The 4,828-nt window shown below is 48.5% G+C and overlaps 14 non-coding genes across 14 annotated transcripts; all 14 read right to left on the reverse strand.

Moving 5' to 3' along the window:
- Window positions 1-242: 242 nt before the first annotated feature.
- Window positions 243-361, reverse strand: LOC118347872. Its single transcript, XR_004801016.1, has one exon. It is a non-coding gene; the product is annotated as a 5S ribosomal RNA (ribosomal RNA).
- A 189-nt stretch (window positions 362-550) lies between these two features.
- Window positions 551-669, reverse strand: LOC118347819. Its single transcript, XR_004800966.1, has one exon. It is a non-coding gene; the product is annotated as a 5S ribosomal RNA (ribosomal RNA).
- Window positions 670-858: 189 nt separating this feature from the next.
- Window positions 859-977, reverse strand: LOC118347786. Its single transcript, XR_004800933.1, has one exon. It is a non-coding gene; the product is annotated as a 5S ribosomal RNA (ribosomal RNA).
- A 487-nt stretch (window positions 978-1,464) lies between these two features.
- Window positions 1,465-1,582, reverse strand: LOC118347851. The gene has a single exon (XR_004800995.1). It is a non-coding gene; the product is annotated as a 5S ribosomal RNA (ribosomal RNA).
- A 189-nt stretch (window positions 1,583-1,771) lies between these two features.
- On the reverse strand, window positions 1,772-1,890 carry LOC118347742. The gene has a single exon (XR_004800909.1). It is a non-coding gene; the product is annotated as a 5S ribosomal RNA (ribosomal RNA).
- Window positions 1,891-2,080: 190 nt separating this feature from the next.
- LOC118347769 lies at window positions 2,081-2,199 on the reverse strand. Its single transcript, XR_004800927.1, has one exon. It is a non-coding gene; the product is annotated as a 5S ribosomal RNA (ribosomal RNA).
- A 190-nt stretch (window positions 2,200-2,389) lies between these two features.
- Window positions 2,390-2,508, reverse strand: LOC118347870. Its single transcript, XR_004801014.1, has one exon. It is a non-coding gene; the product is annotated as a 5S ribosomal RNA (ribosomal RNA).
- A 182-nt stretch (window positions 2,509-2,690) lies between these two features.
- Window positions 2,691-2,809, reverse strand: LOC118347854. Its single transcript, XR_004800998.1, has one exon. It is a non-coding gene; the product is annotated as a 5S ribosomal RNA (ribosomal RNA).
- Window positions 2,810-2,998: 189 nt separating this feature from the next.
- LOC118347847 lies at window positions 2,999-3,117 on the reverse strand. Its single transcript, XR_004800991.1, has one exon. It is a non-coding gene; the product is annotated as a 5S ribosomal RNA (ribosomal RNA).
- A 188-nt stretch (window positions 3,118-3,305) lies between these two features.
- LOC118347830 lies at window positions 3,306-3,424 on the reverse strand. The gene has a single exon (XR_004800977.1). It is a non-coding gene; the product is annotated as a 5S ribosomal RNA (ribosomal RNA).
- Window positions 3,425-3,616: 192 nt separating this feature from the next.
- Window positions 3,617-3,735, reverse strand: LOC118347797. The gene has a single exon (XR_004800944.1). It is a non-coding gene; the product is annotated as a 5S ribosomal RNA (ribosomal RNA).
- A 189-nt stretch (window positions 3,736-3,924) lies between these two features.
- Window positions 3,925-4,043, reverse strand: LOC118347758. Its single transcript, XR_004800925.1, has one exon. It is a non-coding gene; the product is annotated as a 5S ribosomal RNA (ribosomal RNA).
- Window positions 4,044-4,233: 190 nt separating this feature from the next.
- LOC118347856 lies at window positions 4,234-4,352 on the reverse strand. Its single transcript, XR_004801000.1, has one exon. It is a non-coding gene; the product is annotated as a 5S ribosomal RNA (ribosomal RNA).
- Window positions 4,353-4,541: 189 nt separating this feature from the next.
- LOC118347861 lies at window positions 4,542-4,660 on the reverse strand. Its single transcript, XR_004801005.1, has one exon. It is a non-coding gene; the product is annotated as a 5S ribosomal RNA (ribosomal RNA).
- Window positions 4,661-4,828: the final 168 nt, after the last annotated feature.

Consider the following 4,828-nt stretch of genomic DNA (forward strand, 5'->3'; position numbering starts at 1 on the left):
TTAACTTTGCGGAGTTCAGTGGTTGATGCATTAGTGCTGGTATGATCGCACCCATCAAACTAATTACTTAAAATTCATATAATCCTTGAGCGACATACTAGCGTCATTCCGATCCCAATCCAAACGGAGATCTGATCCAAACCCATGGCTACGCGATGGGCAGGGCGAGATTTTCCCAAAAATCCACTCCCGAGTTGTCCTTATTGTCAATTCCTCTCGCAAGGCGGAAAAAACAAAAACGAGGGGTGCAACACGGGGACTTCCCAGGAGGTCACCCATCCTAGTACTACTCTCGCCCAAGCACGCTTAACTGCGGAGTTCTGATGGGATCCGGTGCATTAGTGCTGGTATGATCGCACCCATCAAACTAATTACTTAAAATTCATATAATCCTTGAGTGACATACTAGCGTCCTTCCGATCCCAATCCAAACGGAGATCTGATCCAAACCCATGGCTGCGCGATGGGCAGGGCGAGATTTTCCCAAAAATCCACTCCCGAGTGCTCCTTCTTGTCAATTTATCTCGCAAGGCGGAAAAAACAAAAACGAGGGGTGCAACACGAGGACTTCCCAGGAGGTCACCCATCCTAGTACTACTCTCGCCCAAGCACGCATAACTGCGGAGTTCTGATGGGATCCGGTGCATTAGTGCTGGTATGATCGCACCCATCAAACTAATTACTTAAAATTCATATAATCCTTGAGCGACATACTAGCGTCCTTCCGATCCCAATTCAAACGGAGATCTGATCCAAACCCATGGCTACGCGATGGGCAGGGCGAGATTTTCCCAAAAATCCACTCCCGAGTGCTCCTTCTTGTCAATTTATCTCGCAAGGCGGAAAAAACAAAAACGAGAGGTGCAACACGAGGACTTCCCAGGAGGTCACCCATCCTAGTACTACTCTCGCCCAAGCACGCTTAACTGCGGAGTTCTGATGGGATCCGGTGCATTAGTGCTGGTGTGATCGCACCCATCAAACTAATTACTTAAAATTCATATAATCCTTGAGCGACATACTAGCGTCCTTCCGATCCCAATCCAAACGGAGAACTGATCCAAACCCATTGCTACGCGATGGGCAGGGCGAGATTTTCTCAAAAATCCACCCCCCAGTGGTCCTTCTTGTCAATTTATCTCGCAAGGCGGAAAACAAAAACGAGGGTTTAACACGAGGACTTCCAGGAGGGTCACCCATCCCTGTTACTACTCTCGCCCAAACGCAACTGCAGGTTCTGATGGGATCGGTGCATTAGTGCTGGTATGATCGCACCCATCAAACTAATTACTTAAAATTCATAATCCTTGAGCGACATGCCAACGTCCTTCCGATCCCAATCAAACGGAGATCTGATCCAAACCCCATGGCTACGCGATGGGCAGGGCGAGATTTTCCCAAAAATCCACCCCCGAGTGGTCCTTCTTGTCAATTTATCTCGCAAGGCGGAGAAAACAAAAACGAGGGGTGCAACACGAGGACTTCCAGGAGGTCACCCATCCTAGTACTACTCTCGCCCAAGCACGCTTAACTGCGGAGTTCTGATGGGATCCGGTGCATTAGTGCTGGTATGATCGCACCCATCAAACTAATTACTTAAAATTCAAATAATCCTAGAACGACATACTAGCGTCCTTCCGATCCCAATCCAAACGGAGATCTGATCCAAACCCATCGCTACGCGATGGGCAGGGCGCGATTTTCCTAAAAATCCACTCCCGAGTGGTCCTTTTTGTCAATTTATCTCGCAAGGCGGAAAAAATAAAAACGAGGGGTGCAACACGAGGACTCCCCCGGAGGTCACCCATCCTAGTACTACTCTCGCCCAACCACGCTTAACTGCTGAGTTCTGATGGGATCCGGTGCATTAGTGCTGGTATGATCGCACCCATCAAACTAATTACTTAAAATTCATATAATCCTTGAGCGACATACTAGCGTCCTTCCGATCCCAATCCAAACGGAGATCTGATCCAAAACCCATGGCTACGCGATGGGCAGGGCGAGATTTTCTCAAAAATCCACTCCCGAGTGGTCCTTCTTGTCAATTTATCTCGCAAGGCGGAGAAAACAAAAACGAGGGGTGCAACACGAGGACTTCCCAGGAGGTCACCCATCCTAGTATTACTCTCGCCCAAGCACGCTTAACTGCGGAGTTCTGATGGGATCCGGTGCATTAGTGCTGGTATGATCGCACCCATCAAACTAATTACTTAAAATTCATATAATCCTTGAGCGACATACTAGCGTCCTTCCGATCCCAATCCAAACGGAGATCTGATCCAAAACCCATGGCTACGCGATGGGCAGGGCGAGATTTTCTCAAAAATCCACTCCCGAGTGGTCCTTCTTGTCAATTTATCTCGCAAGGCGGAAAAAATAAAAACGAGGGGTGCAACACGAGGACTTCCCCAGAGGTCACCCATCCTAGTACTACTCTCGCCCAACCACGCTTAACTGCTGAGTTCTGATGGGATCCGGTGCATTAGTGCTGGTATGATCGCACCCATCAAACTAATTACTTAAAATTCAAATAATCCTTGAGCGACATACTAGCGTCCTTCCCATCCCAATCCAAACGGAGATCTGATCCAAAACCTGTCGCTACGCCGAGGCGTATGCCATTTTCCAAAAATCCACTTCGAAAGGTCCTTTTCTGTCATTCTCGCAAGGCGAAAAAATAAAAACGAGGTGTGCAACACGAGGACTTCCCCGGAGGTCACCCATCCTAGTACTACTCTCGCCCAAGCACGCTTAACTGCGGAGTTCTGATGGGATCCGGTGCATTAGTGCTGGTATGATCGCACCTATCAAACTAATTACTTAAAATTCATATAATCCTTGAGCGACATACTAGCGTCCTTCCGATCCCAATCCAAACGGAGATCTGATCCAAACCCATGGCTACGCGATGGGCAGGGCGAGATTTCCCGAAAAATCCACTCCCGAGTGGTCCTTCTTGTCAATTTATCTCACAAGGCGGAAAAAACAAAAACGAGGGGTGCAACACGAGGACTTCCCAGGAGGTCACCCATCCTAGTACTACTCTCGCCCAAGCACGCTTAACTGCGGAGTTCTGATGGGATCCGGTGCATTAGTGCTGGTATGATCGCACCCATCAAACTAATTACTTAAAATTCATATAATCTTGAGCGACATACTAGCGTCCTTCCGATCCCAATCCAAACGGAGATCTGATCCAAACCCATGGCTACGCGATGGGCAGGGCGAGATTTTCCCAAAAATCCACTCCCGAGTGCTCCTTCTTGTCAATTTATCTCGCAAGGCGGAAAAAACAAAAACTAGGGGGGCAACACGAGGACTTCCCAGGAGGTCACCCATCCTAGTACTACTCTCGCCCAAGCACGCTTAACTGCGGAGTTCTGATGGGATCCGGTGCATTAGTGCTGGTATGATCGCACTCATCAAACTAATTACTTAAAATTCATATAATCCTTGAGCGACATACTAGCGTCCTTCCGATCCCAATCCAAACGGAGAACTGATCCAAACCCATTGCTACGCTGGCGGGGCGTGGCGAGATTTTCTCAAAAAATCCACCCCTCGGTGGTCCTTCTTGTCAATTTATCTCGCAAGGCGGAGAAAACAAAAACGAGAGGTGCAACACGAGGACTTCCCAGGAGGTCACCCATCCTAGTACTACTCTCGCCCAAGCACGCTTAACTGCGGAGTTCTGATGGGATCCGGTGCATTAGTGCTGGTATGATCGCACTCATCAAACTAATTACTTAAAATTCATATAATCCTTGAGCGACATACTAGCGTCCTTCCGATCCCAATCCAAACGGAGATCTGATCCAAACCCATGGCTACGCGATGGGCAGGGCGAGATTTCCCGGAAAATCCACTCCCGAGTGGTCCTTCTTGTCAATTTATCTCGCAAGGCGGAAAAAACAAAAACGAGGGGTGCAACACGAGGACTTCCCAGGAGGTCACCCATCCTAGTACTACTTTCGCCCAAGCACGCTTAACTGCGGAGTTCTGATGGGATCCGGTGCATTAGTGCTGGTATGATCGCACCCATCAAACTAAATACATAAAATTCAAATAATCCTTGAGCGACATACTAGCGTCCTTCCGACCCCAATCCAAATCCGAGATTCATTCAAAACTCATCGCCACGCTGATGGGTGGCACGATTTTCCCAAAAAATCCACCCCCGAGTGGTCCTTCTTGTCAATTTATCTCGCAAGGCGGAAAAAACAAAAACGAGGGGTGCAACACGAGGACTTCCCTGGAGGTCACCCATCCTAGTACTACTCTCGCCCAAGCACGCTTAACTGCAGAGTTTTGATGGGATCCGGTGCATTAGTGCTGGTATGATCGCACCCATCAAACTAATTACTTAAAATTCAAATAATCCTAGAGCGACATACTAGCGTCCTTCCGACCCCAATCCAAACGGAGATCTGATCCAAACCCATCGCTACGCGATGGGCAGGGCGCGATTTTCCTAAAAATCCACTCCCGAGTGGTCCTTCTTGTCAATTTTTCTCGCAAGGCGGAAAAAACAAAAACGAGGGGTGCAACACGAGGACTTCCCAGGAGGTCTCCCATCCTAGTACTACTCTCGCCCAAGCACGCTTAACTGCGGAGTTCTGATGGGATCCGGTGCATTAGTGCTGGTATGATCGCACCCATCAAACCAATTACTTAAAATTCAAATAATCCTAGAGCGACATACTAGCGTCCTTCCGATCCCAATCCAAACGGAGATCTGATCCAAACCCATCGCTACGCGATGGGCAGGGCGCGATTTTCCAAAAAATCCACTCCCGAGTGGTCCTTCTTGTCATTTTATCTCGCA

Source organism: Juglans regia, chromosome 2 (genome assembly GCF_001411555.2).
Source record: "Juglans regia cultivar Chandler chromosome 2, Walnut 2.0, whole genome shotgun sequence".
In the NCBI taxonomy this organism is placed as follows: Eukaryota; Viridiplantae; Streptophyta; class Magnoliopsida; order Fagales; family Juglandaceae; genus Juglans; species Juglans regia.